Raw genomic sequence first — 16,995 nt, 5'->3', positions numbered from 1 at the left:
AATTCTGCCAACAACCTGAGTGAGCCTAGAAGTGGATCCTTCCCCAGTCAAGCCTTCAGATGAGAATGCAATCTAGCCAACACCTTGAGAGCAGCCTTGTGAGACCACAAGCCAAGGATGAAGCTAAGCTATGCCTGGACTCCTGATTCACAGAAACTGTAAGAAAATCAATGTGTATTGTTTTAAGCCAAGTTTATGATAATTTGTTAAGCAGCAATAGAAAACTAGTACACAGCCACAGCCAAGAAGGGAAGAAAAGGTGTCTACACATGTTGTCAGGTAGTAAGGCATGTGTGGGCAGCTTGGGATGTATGTGTGGGAATACACAGCAAATTCATTCTCTACCAAACACCTGTTTAAAGTGCAGTGGGAATATTTACAAGGGCAAATGATATTACGAGGAAGAGGAGGCTGCTCCACAGTAGGAACTAGAGAAAAAAAGAGATGAGAAAGCATCTAAGGAACCGGTCTCCCTCAATTCTCTCTATAAAGATACGTAACTATGGAGAGTCTGTATGTCTCATAAAAGGCTAAAACCCCTTCATCCTCCATATTAAATATAAAGTACCCACACATGCCTTCATTTGGCTCTTGATATAAGAGAAGCCAATGTTTAGAAAAGGCTAAGAATGTAGCTAACAGTGATCTTGTAGAAGGTGAGAGGGTTTCCCCAGGCAGTAAAAAAGAAAAAAAAAAAATCTCCAGAAAGGGAACGTTGGAGAAGCAACCAAAATCAAAGGATTTAACAAGTGGAAAAAGGAAGCTCCAGATTACTTTTGAGCTGAGGGGGAAGGAAAAATCAAGATAGTATCCACCACTTACACAGAGCAAATTTTCAATAAATCCTTGTTGAATAAATGCTACAAAGATGACTGGAAAAAACAAAAGGGTTATTTGAGATCATAGTGTCAGTACTGTTTCTCTAGTTCAAAATGGGTCAAGGGGCTAAGAAGACCAATTTCTAGAGACTATAGTCACCACATTCACTCTGCTTCCTCAGCGGTGCAGCCTAAATGATAAGTCAGGGCAAGCAGGGTGAGAACAGGTAACCCATAGAGTAGCTATGGGTGATTTCTCTGACCACAGAGAGAGCTACTAAATTTAGAAATTTAGCCAATTTCCACAACCACAATGATAAGAAAAGAGACCAACATTAGCAAAGTTAACAGTCCTCCTCATTTATGTTATGCCCTGTGGCACTATGTCCCGGCCCCAGGAGAGCAGCTGTCCTAAAGGCAAAAGTTGGAAGCTTGAAAATGCCTCTCCTCTGTCTGGTCCTAGGTTTGATCTGGAGGAATGTAGCACAAGCTGCACTTGTACATAAGGGTAAAAATTTGCAAGGTAACAAACAGTTGGCTTCTAGAAGCATGTGCCTCAGTAACAGCCACTTACTAACACAGAAGTTGTGCTGGTTTGGTTCTATTATGCCCCCCAGGGAAAAGCCATGTTCTTTTAATGCAATCTTGTTGGGGCAGACCTATTGTGGGTGGGATCTTTTGATTAAGTTGTTTCCATGGAGTTGTGAGCCACCCATTCAGGATTGGTCTTGATAAGTTTACTGGAATCCTTTAAGAGAACTCACGGAGAGAGGGAGCTCAGAGAAGCTGAGAGAGACATTTTGGAGAGAAGCTAAGATAAGTAATCCAGAGTTTGCCCCCGGGAGAAGCTAAGAGCTGACACAGACTGAGAAGCTTGGATATGCAGACGGAAAGTTGTTTGGAGATGCTAAGCTAAGAGATGAAGCCCAGAGTTTGCCATGGAGAAGCTAATAGAGGACCCCCAGATGTCTAGAGAGAAACAACCTGGGAGAACAAGCAAGGATGCACAGGAGCTAAGAGAGTGAAGCTAAGAGAGACAGAAGCCCAGAGACATTTTGGAGAAAGCCATTTTGAAACACAACCCGGGATCAAAGGACCAGCAGACGCCAGTTACATGCCTTCCCACTTGACTGAGGTGTTTTGGACGCCATCAACCTTTTTTTGAGTGAAGCTTTAGCAAACCGGAACATAAGATAACTAAAGGGCTATAGAAATTAGCATAACTGGAGTCTCTAAAAAAAATGTAGTATGCTCACACAGACATCCTGAGCCCACAGTACACATTTGGGATTCAGAGCACGGGAAGCTAGAAGTGTGGTCAGCTCACCCAAAGGATATGAACAAAACTAATGTGGCAGAGCAATGGCACGGTGGTTAAGAATGTGACTGCCAAAGAAGGCACAGAACAGTAGTTGAATTTCACTGACACCTAGAAAAAGGCATACTATACATTAATTCCTCTAGATACTCAGTAAAGCTGTAATTTTCCCCTTATGTCATTTACTTTTTATAGTAAGTGATTAGAGAAATGCATTTTGATCCCATATGAACTCCTCAAGAGCAAGGAACTCTCCTAATTATCTAGCATAGTGCCTGGCAAGTAGGTAACACTTAGTAAATGTATCTGGGTCTCTGAGGGGACTGCTGGAAAGGAGGGTTGGGGACGGCACGGAAGTTACAATGAGAAAACTATTCATGTCTCCAGCTGGACACTGATGGTCTTGGTTTCTTGATCCAAAGTTGGCATGCAGCTTCTGTGAGAACCATTAAGATTGAGGGATGCAGTGATAATGATATTCCCATCAGAATAAATCAATTTGAGAAATAAAGAAAACAGAAACCACTTTGAGAGAGAGCCAAGTGGAACTGGGAGATAAAAGATTGTATAGCTGAAAAGAAAGGAAACTATTTGTATGAATGAGATCCACATAGAAGGAGGTATACTGGGAAAAGGCAAGGAGTACAGGAAATGGATCTGGGGAGGTCTTCCTGTATATGTTTGAAGGGAAAAAAATACATATATACACATATATATATATGACAAAGTGGAAGAAAGAAAACCGTAAGAATGTGGTCAGAGAATATGTGGAAGATTTCTGAGAAATCCAGACAGTAATGAATAATGGTTCAGCTTAAAAATGAGTACATTAGGCCACCTTTGAGCAGCTTCTTGGCATGGCAGGCCAGTCTCTTCTTTCCTCGCACAACCAGGTGGCCCCTGCTCAAGGCCCATGTCACCATGACCGCAGTTCCCAAGTTACTGCAGCAGCTGGAGGAGGACAGCAGCAAGATTTGGCATAGTTCACATTTTCTGGCACTGCCGTGTAGTCTGGAGAGAAAAGTGTATAATTTCCTGAAAATTGCTGCTTTTATTAACTAACCTGTGGCATTCATCTTCTGCCTAGTGAGCTATGGTTTGCTTGGGTTGTTTCTGAAGAACACACCCTAAGCCTTCATTCCAGTCAGGCTGAGATCTGAATGTCTATGGACCTGAATATCTGTGGACCTGAATGTCAATCCCTCGCTTCAGATTGACATACCTGATACATTCAGTGAGAGTAAGTCACATTAACAATGCACACCAAGACTACACTATCCACATTTCAGAACCCAGAGCTTTCTGTTACAAGGCAACACAAAGATTCTGTGTGATTGCATGACCCTCTTATTGAAACAACAGACTATGCTGGGCTTACTATCCCACCTGTTTATCCACAAAACCTGACTTTGATGACCCCCAAAAGAAGATGCAGAAACTGAGAGGGGGTGAAGGGCCAATAATCAAAGAAGAATTTGCTAGGATGAAGCAAGAACTGGCAGCTGAATATCTTTCTGTCCTTAAGAAGATTGTATCCTTCCATGAGGACTTTGTTCAGCAGCTTTCTTCTCACCCTGTTCTCAGTAAATATCACAACTTTCTTGTTTTCCTGGAATATGATCAGGATCTGTTAGGCAGAAAAATACCAAAGAGATGTTTGGTGGCTGTGTTGGTTTGAATGTATTATGTCCCCCAGAAAAAGCCATATTCTTTGATGCAATCTTATGGGGCAGATGTATTAGTGGGGATTAAGTTGGAACATTTGGATTAGGTTGTTTGCATGCAAATGCGCCCCACCCAACTGTAGGTGATAACTCTGATGAGATAATTCCCATGGAGGTGTGGCCCCACCCATTTAGGGTGGGCCTTGATCAGTGGAGCCATATAAATGACCTGACAAACAGAAGGAACTCAGTGCAGCTGAGAGTGGCATTTTGAAGAGGAGCTACAGCCAAAAGGGACACTTTGAAGAAAACACAGGAGCTGCAGATGAGAGACATTTTGAAGATGGCCTTTGAAAGCAGACTCTTGCTCTGGTGAAGCTAAGAGAGGACAAATACCCCAAGTGCAACTAAGAGTGACATTTTTGAGGAACTGCAACAAAGAGGAATGTCCTGGGAGAAAGCCATTTTGAAACCAGAGCTTTGGAGCAGATGCCAGCCACGTGCCTTCCCAGCTAACAGAGGTTTTCCAGACACATGGGCCATCCTCCGGTGAAGGTACCTGATTGTTGATGCATTACCTTGGACACTTTATGGCCTAAGAGTGTAACTGTGTAACCAATTAAACCCCCTTTATAAAAGCCAATCCATTTCTGGTGTTTTGCATCCTGGCAGCATTAACAAACTAGAACAGGTGGCTTTTTCAAAACTGTGGTAAAAAGAGCTGATGAAGTCCTATTTTCTGGAGTTAAGAAGGTAGATGACTTCTTTGAGAAAGAGAAGAATTTCCTTATTAACTATCGCAATAGGATCAAGGACTCACGTGCAAAAGCTGACAAAATGACCAGATCTCATAAAAGTGCTGCAGATGACTATATCCACACTGCTGCCTGCTTGCATAACCTGGCTTTTGAAGAGGCCATGGTCATCAAAATTACCTATTGAAGGTTGCTGAGCTATTTTAAAAACTTAGGAAAGTAGAGAGTCGACTCTCATCAGATGAAGATTTAAAGATGACAGAGCTCCTCCGATACTACATGCTCAACATTGAGGCTGCTAAGGATCTTCTATACATATGTATCAAGCTCTCACTGACTATGAAAACTTCTACAAAGCTCTGGATAAGGCACAGTTAAATAGCAGAGATGTCAAGTTGGCTGAGGCACACCAGAGCAGGAATGCTGCCAAAAATTTTAACATTTTTTGAATCGGCAAAAGAAGAACCGGTAAATTTCAAACAGAAGAGAGTAGCAGCATTTAGAAACTCACCTCTAGATCCAGAGCAACCCTGAGCCACACTCAGAAACCTGGAGATTCCATAGAAATCAGTTCCTGCAGCAGTCTCATCCCCATTAAATTGTCCTCATCCACTTGTTTAAATTATCACATTGACTAACACATAACTATTTGCAGAGCCCTATGCTGGACACCTTAATGCAGCTTTTTAACAAACATACATTCTTATTTCTGTCTCTCCTAGATGTTTCTTCCCAAATAAATTTCGAAAAAGCTTTGCAACTTTGGGCAAATTGCTTAATCTCTCTCTGTCTTGGCTTCCTAATGCTTAAAAAAGGATAATTTCACAAGAAATTAAAAGTTATATGAGATCTTTAAAAATACCTAGTATATTGCCTAGCACATCAGTGCTCAATAATCCTACATATCCTTTTGCTCTTTTTTCAAAGGACTTTCTCTTCCAGGCCTGCCAGAGTCAGCTATTTCATCTTATCTTACTGCTTCCTTCAGGAATGTCAAGCACAGACTCTCAAACCTCCTGTCTTTGTTTCAAAGGCCCAGTGGTTCTCACACCTCCCTAGGTTCCTGTGCTCTTATAGAACTTCTTGCCTCACAGAACTCCATCTTGGAGCCAACTGGGCTAACCTACCTCTTGGCCATGTTGGGGAGACAGATGGCCAAAGTCCTTCAGGCATATGGGAAGTCACTCCTGGTCCCAGGTCTACATGGCAGGATTCCTCTCCCCAGTCAGAAATTCCCTTCAGGCAGTTCTAGGGCACAGTCTAGTGTCCTCCTTCAGGGGGTCCTCTGTGAGATCCATCCCAACCACGCAGGCTCCCTGAGGTTCCCGTGTTCCCAACAGCTCTTCCATAAAGGCAACCCCAGACACCACCAGTGAAGCTCCCGTAATTACAAAGAAGTTTCCCCTGGGATTAGTGTCCCCTACACTGGGGCTCCCTGTGGGGGGGAATGCAGAAAGAGCCCTGGGGAGACCATTCACACAAGGTCCTCTATGGGGGCGCCCCCCCACATCCACTAAGAGTCTCTCCCAGGGAGGCAAGGGCAGTAGATACCCGGGTTTCAGCCACTACACAGGGTCCACCTTGAGGGCGGCTCCCACATAAACACCTCAGAGTCCACGGAGGGCTGCCGCGGGCCGCAGACTCGACCCATGGAGAGCCTGTCCGGTCCCTGCCGCCCCGTCCCCGCTTACCGGGAACGTCCGGGTGGGGCACGCGGATCTAAGGTTGGCAAGCACTGCACCACCCGCCCAGCAGCACCCATGGCTGCCGGGGCCGAGGGCAGGGAGTGGGCGGCGCGGGCGACGCTGCAGACTGAGGCGGCGGCGCGCGCGCCGGGAACACACCCACCCCACTCCCCCGCGGCCCGGCTGCGGCGCGTGCGCCCGCGCGAGAAGCTCTCCCCGGGCAGGTGGGAGCGCGCCCTGCGCCACCTCTCGGTGCCTCCCTTTAGGGCCTCCTCAGCGGGCGGTCGACACGCGGGAGGGAGGCGCTGAGGGAAGGCGGGAGGGCGGCGGCCCTGCCAGGACTCCACGTACGGCTCTATGGAGCCGTCTGCCTGGGAGTCATTGGGGACTGCGCCAGCCCGGCTGCCCGCGACAAGGTCAGTGCCCTCCCGCAGGCGGCGGCTGCTCACAACTAGCATCGGCTCCGGGCCGAAGGACGGGTTCGGATGGGTCCTGCCGCCCGCATCTACTTGAGGTGAGAATGACTCCACTGGGACCTAGGCCGGGGCCCTACTTCTTCCACTAGGCCCGACTGCCCACCCAGGCCCTCCGGACCCACGATCCTGAGGGCTCTCACCTTCATAGTATCCCACCCGCCTCTGGAATGTCCAAATGAGCCTTCACATGATGCTTGGCTGGCCCAACTCTCCAGCTCGCTTTCTTAAATTACTGGTCTTCCATCTCCAGCAGCAAAGCTATACCCTAATGTAATCCATGTTTTGCTAACAGCAACCTCGTTCCTGAGACTATCCAAATAGTCAGCAGTTCTGAGAGCTATAACGTGCATTACACCAAACTAAGTGCTTTGGAGAAAGTGAGGGTAACAAAAAGAATATTAGAAGTCGTAAAATATCTAACAACTAATTATGAAACAATAACTGAAGAAATACAAATGATATGCTGATGATCTATTTAAATTATTTTGTTTATATTTCTATATTTTATCTACATTTCTAATATTCCTCCTGTTTCCAGATAAATTCAATTTTTGTATCACAAATACACATTCACTTCATGAGGAAGATACAAAGAGGAACTCATTTCGTCCTTAATGTTGTATAAGTATATACTATATATTGCTATCATTTTTAAACACAAAGTGCCAAGTCTAAATATTTTATAGAATCATTTAAACTTAACATTGCTATAAAGTACTGTACTTCCATTGTCAACATAATACAGATGTAGAAATTGAAGCACAGAGAGCTTAAACAATTTGCCTAAGGTCACACAGCTAATATGTGGAGTCTAAGTACTCTGACTCCAGAGCCCCTATTCCTAACCATTGATTGTACTGTACTGACTCCAGTACCTCCTTTAAGATATGAGGGATCATAAGTAAATATTTTTTGCTACTATGTACACAATTTGATTAAATATGTATTACAAAATTCATGGGTCCATTTGAGGTATAAAGTTTTACTAATGAGATCTGGATAAAGGTAGAGAAGTGGTACTTATGTATTTGTCTGTTGTCACATCAGTGTACATGAAGATTCTTGGTAATATATAGGCACTATCTCTTCCTGTTCAAGTCTAATTTCCATCTCTTCCTGTCTTTATTGTCAAATGCATCATTCCTGGCTAATTTCACATCTCTGAACCTTGAGAAAAAGCAAATGATGCTGTTATTACTCACAAGGCCTTAGCTCTACAGAACCTGTTTATTTTGGAAACAATATAGATCTTTTTGCCTCTGTAGTTTCCTAATAACATTTATTTAATGCTGGTGATATCATTACTTATGACACTGTGTTGATGATGACCACAAATGCACATCTTACCCAGAGTATGCAGGAAAATGTGACTGATAATTCATTTTCTGGATTGTTAAATTTACCCTTTGGAATTTTATACTGTACATGTAGAACAACTTGCCTTCCAAACCTGTCTTTTCTTGAATTCTTCAGGCTGTAATCACTGCATTCCTAGAATGATCTCTCTCGGTGTTGATCATACCCCTATCATACTCATACTACCACCAGCAAGGAGAATAGGTGAGGAGCCATTGACTGCAGGGAGGGTGATCCCATTGATGCCAGGAATACCCAACCCTCTGCTGGCATGGCTTAAAATCAGCCAGAGAACACTCCTTCATGAAAAAACACTCGACAAACTAGGACTAGAAGAGAACTTCCTCAGCCTGATAAAGGTCTTCTACAAAAAACCGTCAGCTACAGCATGCTTAATAGTAAAACACTGACTGCTTCCCCTTAAGTATCAGAACATGACAAGGATGTCTGCTCTTACCACTTCTATTCCACATTGTACTGGAAGTGCTAGCCAGGGCAATTAAGCAAGAAAATGAAATAAAAGCCATCCAGATTAGAAAGGAGAAAGTAAAACTATCTCTATTTGCAGATGACATGATCTTGGATATAGAAAACCCGAAAGAATCCACTGAAAATCTATTAGAACTAACAAAAAAGTTCTGCAAGTTTACAGGATACAAAATCAATATACAAAAATTTATCATATTTCTAAGCAGGAACAAAGGACAAACCAAAAAGGAAATTAAGGAAACAATTCCATTTACAATGGCATAAAAAAGAGTAATATATTTAGGAATGGATTTCAAAAAAGAAAACTTATACACTTATACTCTGAAAATTGTAAAACATTGTTGAAAGAGATTAAACAAGACATAAATAAATTGAAAGACATCCCATGTTCATGGGTCGGAAGACATTGTTAAAATGGCAATACTTTGCAAATTGATCTATGGATTCAGCACAGTCCCTCTCAGAATCCCAGCTGGCTTCTTACAGAAATTGACAAGCTTGTCCTGAAATTCATTTGGACATTCAGAAGACCCAGAATAACCAAAACAACCTTGAAAAAGAAGAATAAAGCTGGAGGAGTCACACTTTCAGATTTCAAACTTACTACAAAGCTAGAGTGATCAAGAGAGTGCTGTAGGCATATAGATCAATGGAATAGAATTGAGAGTCTAGAAATAAACCCTCGCATTTATGGTCAATTGAATTTTGACAAGGGTACCAAAAGAATTCAATGGGGACAATTCAAGTGGTGCTGGGACAACTGGCTATCCACACATAAAAGAATGAAGTTGGACACTTATGTCACACCACATATATAAAATTAACTCAAAATGGATCATAGAGCTAAATGTAAGAGCTAAAACTATAAAACTCTTAGAATAAAACATAGATGTAAATCTTTATGACCTTCGATTAAACATGGTTTCTCAGATATTACACAGGCAATGAAAGAAAAAAATAAGTAACTTGGACTTCATCAAAATTTTAAACTTTTGTGCTTCAAATGACACCATAAAGCTAAAAGACATCCCACAGTATGGGAGAAGATTTTTGCAAATTGTATATCTGATGAGGGGCTTGCATCTAGATATATGACAAACTCTTAAAACTAATTAAAAAGATAAATCAATTTACAAATGGGCAAAGGTCATGAATAGACATTTTCCAAAGAAGATATGCAAATGGCCAATAAACGCATGAAAAGATGTTCAACACCATTCACCATCAGAAAAATGCAAATCAAAATCACATTAAGATACTATTTCACATACAGTAGAAGATAACTATTATCAAAAAAGGTAATACAACAAGTGTTGGCAAGGATGTGGAGAAATTGGATCTCACATACATAGCTGTTGGGAGTATACAATTGTGCAGTCTCTTTGGAAGATGGTCTAGCAGTTCTTCAAAATGTTAGACAAAGAGTTACCATATGAGTTAAAAACAATTCCTTTTCTAGGTATAAATACCCAAGAGAAATGAAAACTTATATCCATGCAAAAACTTGCATGTGAATGTTCATAGCAGTCTTATTCATAATAGCCAAAAAGCAGAAATAACCCAAATGCCCATCATCTGTTGAATAGATAAACGAAATTGGTTATCCATACTGTGACGGGTTGAATTGTGTCCCCAAAAATGGTATGTTCAAGTCCCAATTAACGCCTGATCCTGTGAATGTGACCTTATTTGGAAAGAGGGTCTTTGAAGGTGTGATTAGTTAAGATGAGATCAAACTGGTTAGGGTGGGCCCTAATCCAATACGACTGGTATCCTTATAAGAAGGGGGATATTTGGACACAGAGACACATAGACACAGGGGAAAACTCCACGTGATGATGAAGGCAGAGAGTGAAATGCTGCAGCTATAAGCCAAGGTAAGGCAAGGATTGCCAGTAAACCACCAGGAGCTAGGAAGAGGCAAGAAAGGATGCTTCTCTACAGGTTTTAGAGGGAGCATGGCCTGCTGACACGTTGACTTTGGACTGCTGGCCTCCAGAACCGGGGGCCAATAAATATTTGTTTTAAGCCATCAAGCTTGTGGTACTTTTTTTGGCAACCCTAGGAACCTACTACACATACAATGGAATATTGTTTGGCAAGAAAAAGAAATACAGATACATGCAACAACACTGATGAACCTTGAAATTATTATGCTAAGTGAAAGAAGTCAGTCACGATGGATCACATAATGTATATTTGTGAAATGTTCAGAATAAGTAAATCTTTAGAGACAGAAAGTATATGAGTGGTTGTCTAAGGATTGGGGGGGATGGAAGGCTTGGGGGGTGACAGCAAAAGGGTATAGCATTTGTTTTTGGAGTGACACATGTTCTAAAATTGTGGTGATGGTTGCACAACTCCGTGAATATACTAAAAGCTATTGAAATTGTACACTTAAATAGGTGAACTATATGATATGTGAATTATATCTCAATAAAACTAGTTAAAAAAAAAAGATTGAACAGATAGAGCATGGCATCACAACAATGATTAGGGGCAAGTGAAAACATTGACTAGAAGGATCTGTTGGCATTGCAGCACAACAGTCCTGAAAACCCTCGGAGGCTATAGGCATGACCACTTCTGAAGACTACATGTCCCATGGTTCTGAGTTTACAAAAGGGGTGAATGATCCCTTTGGGTACCAGAGGCAGGAGGTGTTCAGGTGAAAGGATCTTGGTCCCTTGGGTGCTGAAGACCAGAGATAGCACTGTAGTCAGAACATAGGACAGACCCACACAGGTAGCTCAAACCCAAAAGTTGGCAGTGAATGGTAGCCCAGAGTCTGAACTTCTCTTGTGTCTGAAGTGAGTTTGTCACCTAAAACAGCCTGGAAACACCATTCTGACTGCCCAGTCTCACTGTTTCCCCCCACAAAATTAGCATATCCACACAAAAACTTACACACAAATGTTCATAGCAGCATTATTCATAAGTCAAAAAGTAGAAACAACCCAAATATCTACCAACTGATGAATGGATAAACAAAATTTAATATATCCATATAATGGAATATTATTCAGCAAAAACAGGAATAAAGTACTGATACATGGTACAACAAGGATGATCTCAAAAATATTATGCTAAATGAATGAAGCCAGTCACAAAAAACATATTGTATGATCCCATTTATGAAATGTCCAGAACAGGCAAATTTATGAGACAGAAAGTAGATTAATGGTTGCCTAAGGCTGAGGGGAGGGAGAAACTGAAGGAGTGGGGAACAAGGCATGACTGCTAATGTGTACAATTTCTTTTGGGGATGATGAAAATATTCTAAAATTAGATTATGGTAATGGTTACACAACTTTGTAATTATACTAAAAACCATTGAATTGTACACTTCTAAATGGATAAACTTTATGGGATGTAAATTACATTTCATTAAAGCTGTTAAAAATAAATAAAAATAGACTGGCCAGCAGAAGTGATCCACCTACCAAACCATTCTCCTGGAGCTCTGAGATGAGCCCATAGGTTCAAATCCCAAAGCACCTTGGGCATCTGAATGACCCCAGGAGAAGGGGTGGGAGAGAAGGGAGAGAAGGGTTGGAAACTGCCAGATAGGGGAGAAATGGGGACCTAGGCCTACTGGATACCAGCTGGGGCTTGGAGCACCCCTCCCAGATGGCACCACCAGCACAGGGAAGTCTCAGTCACCAGAGATGGACTTCAAAAATTTCAAGGAAGGCACTCCAAAGCATGGAGCCTCCTGAGGCATAGGGCCTGAGGCAAGGAACCCATATGCCTGGGTCTAAGGATGGTACTGACTACCGCCACACTAGGAGGTATAAGAATTAAAAGAAAGTGCTAAGGTTATACAGTGTGACCATGTGATTGTGAAAACCTTGTGGCTCACACTCTTTATCCAGTGTATGGACACATGAGTAGAAAAATGGGGACAAAAAGTAAATGAATAATAGGGGAGGAATGGGGGTATGGGATGTTTTGGGTGTTCTTTTTTACTTTTATTTTATTTTTATTCTTATTTTTATTTCTTTTGGAATAATGAAAATGTTCAAAAATTGATTGTGGTGATGAATGCACAACCATATGATGATATTGGGAACAATTGATTGTACACTTTGGATGATTGTATGGTATGTGTATATATCTCAATAAAATTGCATCAAAAAAAAGTGCAAAGGGAGCACTGAGAAAAGCATTGAAAACCACAAAGAGTGCAGATGAGAGGAATTTTCCTGTCTGGTTTTGGAGAAAAGCCATTTGGACAAAGAACTATAATGTGAAGTAGAAAATGAATTGTGCTCAAGAGAGAGACAAAATGCAATGGAAGTTTGGAGGAGGAAAAGATAGGAGGGTTTGTTGATTAAGGAAGATGAATAATGAACATTTAACTCATTGATTAAAGTATCAAACAATAATCTAATTTATCAAATATTTTTACTTTTTCTACTATGTGTAACCCTTCTCTCAAGTTCCAGAAAAGAGAGCTTTTTACTGTGTTGCAAACAGTATTGAGGAGATTGTTTGGAAAAGGAAGAGGTTAATCACAGCAAGCTTTTTGAGGTGGTTTACCCTATCTCCACAAGTGGTGGACACAGAATATAGGGGTACAAGATAATTCATTCAAGGTCAAAGTGGCAGCAGGAAAAAAAGCAAGGTGGGGAATGAACAAAGTGGATCTAGGGAACTTCAACTCTGAACTAGAAGGGGTCTCGCAAAGTAGAGACTGTGTTTTCGATTTATTTCACATCTCCCTCATTTATGGCAAACACATGCGCCACATTTTCTGAGATAGTTCAGAATTCAAGTATACGGTCAAATTACACCCATAAGTGCTTGTCAAAGGGATTAGGAAATATGGTCACCATATCCATGTTAGTGCCTAGTTAGTGAGAGCATTGTACATGCAAGCAGTGTTTAATCAATTTGAATAAATAAGGAAGCTGGAAAGGCAAAAGGGGCTGTTTGGTAAGTAACTCCAAGTGCTTGGATGTTTCATCATGATAGGGAATCAGAAACCCCTACAGGTTTTTGGGCATTTTAAAAACCATTAAGCATTATTTCAGTTTGCTAAAGCTGCCAGAATGCAATATACCAGAAATGGGTAGGCTTTACAAAGGGGGTTTATTAGTTTACAAATTTACAGTTCTAAGGCCATGAAACAGGATGATACCTTTTCTGAAAAAAGGCCAATGGCATCCAGGGTTCCTCTGTCAGGTGGCAAGGCACATGGCCAGTGTCTGCTGATCCTGCTCTCCTGGATTTTGTTACCTTCAGATTCTGGCTCTTTCAGTTTCTGTGGGTCCTTGCTTGCTTCTCCTGGGGCTTTTCTCTCCAAGATCTCTGGATGTTTCTTTCTCTGAGCCCTCTCTGTATTTCTCTGTCCTTTATCCTCTCATAAAGGACTCCAGTAAAGGATTAAGACCCACCTTGAGTGGGATGGGTCACATCCCAATTGAAACAACCTAATCAAAAGGTCCCACCTACAATAGGTTTACACCTACAAGAATGGATTAAAAGAACGTGGCCTTTTCTGGGGTACATAATAGCTTCAAAACAGCACAAGCATTTATAAATATTATCTCTTTTTTTTGTTTTTAATAAGTTTTATTGAGATATATTCATGTATCATACAATCCATCCAAAGTGTACAAATCAGTAGTTCAGTATCATCACCGAGTCGTGCATTCATCACCACAATCAATTTTAGAACAATTTCATTACCCTCCCCCCCAAAATAAAAACCACATCCCATACCCTTTACCCCCCCCATTCTTGACTGTTAACATTGATGTGGTACATTTGCTACTGTTGATGAAAGAATATTAAAATATCACTGTTAACTATAGTCCGTAGGTTGCAGTAGGTTGCATTTTTTCCCAAATACCACTCTATTATTAACTCCTTGTAAGAGTGATGTACATTTGTTCTAGTTCATGAAAGAACATTGTTATACTTGTACTATTAATCACAGTCATCATCCACCATAGTGTTCACTGTGTTATACAGTCCCCTTTTTTATCCTCTAGCTTTCCTTCTGGTGACACACACAACTCTAAACCTCCCCTTTCAACCACAATCACACACATAATTCAGTGCTGTTAATTACACCCACCATATTGTGCTATCATCACCTCTATCTGTTTCCAAACATTTAAATTCAACCTAGTTAAAAATTCTGCATACATTAAGTATCTGCTCCCCATTCTCTACCCTCATTCTATTTCCTGGTAACCTAGATTCTAGATTTTAACTCTTCAGAGTTTACTTATTATAATTAGCTCATATTAGTGAGATCACACAATATTTGTCCTTTTGCATCTGACTTATTTCTTTCAACTTAATGTTCTCCAGGTTCATCCATGTCATCGCATGCTTTAGGACTTCATTCCTTCTTACTGCGAAATAATATCCCATTGTATGTATATACCACATTTTGTTTATCCATTCATCAGTAGGTGGACACTTGGGTTGTTTCCATCTTTTGGCTATTGTGCCACTATGAACATCAGTATACAAATGTCTGTTTGCATCCCTATTTTCAGTTCTTCTGAGTATATACCTAGTAGCAGGATTGCTGGATCATATGGCAGTTCTATACTTAGCTTCCTGAAGAACCGCCACACTGCCTTCCAGAGTCCTGGTGTTGGAAGGAAGGGAAAATTTGAAAGTGACAACCTGGAATACTTAGCTGAGGAGATCTCCAGACTACGTGTGGAGGACATACCCTGGCTTCTCCTTGCAGCTTATAGTAAAATCGAGCAGAGAGAGATAAACTTAGAACTGAACTCTTGGGTTCAAAGAAACCAGAAGCTGATGGCTTGGAAAATTACGGGCTTCCAGGGGGTGGAATCCCAGAAGCTACAGACCAATATGAGGAGGTAATCAAACATGGAACCCAGCTGCCATTTCAGTACAAGCCAAGACTGGAAAAGGAGTTACGCAGAAAGGATTTGTGGAAAGTCCTACTGTCTGACGGGTTTGACCCCTGTGTGCTTCATGTGAAGACAACAGCATTTTTGCCAGATCTTTATAGATGGAGTCACTGCCGGTCTGGACTGAAGGAAACAGGCAAGGAACAAACTGAAGAAAAGATTTCTTCAAAGACAGAGCCATGGAGGTTGAGGTCTGGAGTCAAGAGGTCTTGGGCTGGGAGAGCGGAGCAGCCCACACGCATGGAAAGGGTGGTTTGCCCTGGAGGTCAAGGGCAGGCCTTCCTCCTTGCTGATCAGGAAATGTTCTGCCACCCCAAGCCCCAAAGAGGGTGGAGCACATTCCCAGGGAATTGGGGAGAGCCTGGATGCCACCACACTGTACTGAAGGGGTTGAACGTGTGCCCCAGAGATGGAAGGGAATCTGGGTGCTGTCCCAATGTTTGAGGAGGATGGGGCCGAGAAGGTGGTCTCCTCAGTGTGTGGATATGTGGAGCACTCACCCAAGCATTTGGAGAGGAAAGGGCTACCACAAAGGCCCTTAGGAAGGGTTAGACTCCCACTCTCTCAAGCCCAAAGGATGCAACATTGTTCTGTTAATGACTCTCAGACTTTGAAATTTAATGGAGTTTGTCCTGTGGGTTTTAGGAACTGTTTTGGTCCTGTTAAGCCTGTTTTCCTTACTCTTTTCCCTTATGGCAGTGGGAATGTTTAGCCTATGAATGTCCCTCCTTTGTATATTGGAAGCACATAACTTGTTCTAAATTCACAGATCCACAGCTAAAGGAGAATTTTGCTTTTGGACACACCAAACCTGTAACTGATTTAATGGGGTCTTGTACTTAACTATTGTTACTGAAATGATTTAAGTTTCTGTGATATTGTGGGATGAATGTATTTTGTATATGGAAAGATAATGCCATTTTGGGGTCCAGGGGGTGGAATGTGCCAGTTTGAATGTATTATGTCCCCCCAAACTCCATTATCTTTGATGTAATCTTGTGTGGGCAGACCTATCAGTGTTAATTAGATTGTAATTCTTTGAATGATTCCATGGAAATGCATACCACCCAACTGTAGGTGATAACTCTGGTGAGATAATTTCCATGGAGGCGTGGCCCCACCCATTGAGGGTGGGTCTTGATCAGTGGAGCCATATAAATGAGCTGACAAACAGAACGAACTCAGTGCAGCTGGGAGTGGCATTTCGAAGAGGAGCTACAGCCAAGAGGGACACTTTGAAGAAAGCACAGGAGCTGCAGATAAGAGACATTTTGAAGATGGCCTTTGAAAGCAGACTCTTGCTCCAGAGAAGCTAAGAGAGGACAAATACCCCAAGTGCAACTAAGAGTGACATTTTTGAGGAACTGCAGCCTAGCGAGGAATGTCCTGGGAGAAAGCCATTTTGAAACCAGAACTTTGGAGCAGATGCCAGCCACGTACCTTCCCAGCTAACAGAGGTTTTCCAGACACCATTGGCCATCCTCCAGTGAAGGTACCTGATTGCTGTTGTGTTACTTTGGACACTTTAT

General features: G+C 41.9%; 1 protein-coding gene and 1 pseudogene across 1 annotated transcript in view; both read left to right on the top strand.

The window, feature by feature from the left end:
• The first annotated feature begins 3,057 nt into the window (after positions 1 to 3,057).
• On the top strand, positions 3,058 to 8,825 carry LOC119545259 (annotated as a pseudogene).
• The window catches only part of FAM205A (family with sequence similarity 205 member A), a 137,502-nt gene continuing 127,094 nt past the window's right edge, over positions 6,588 to 16,995 (top strand). The window contains exon 1 of the mRNA XM_037798234.1: positions 6,588 to 6,754. The gene's annotated coding sequence lies outside the window, so the exon portion shown is untranslated. The remainder of the gene's footprint in view (positions 6,755 to 16,995) is intronic.

The sequence above is a fragment of the Choloepus didactylus genome, chromosome 10 (assembly GCF_015220235.1).
Source record: "Choloepus didactylus isolate mChoDid1 chromosome 10, mChoDid1.pri, whole genome shotgun sequence".
Classification (NCBI taxonomy): Eukaryota; Metazoa; Chordata; class Mammalia; order Pilosa; family Megalonychidae; genus Choloepus; species Choloepus didactylus.
This window is presented reverse-complemented; position numbering and strand designations above follow the sequence as displayed.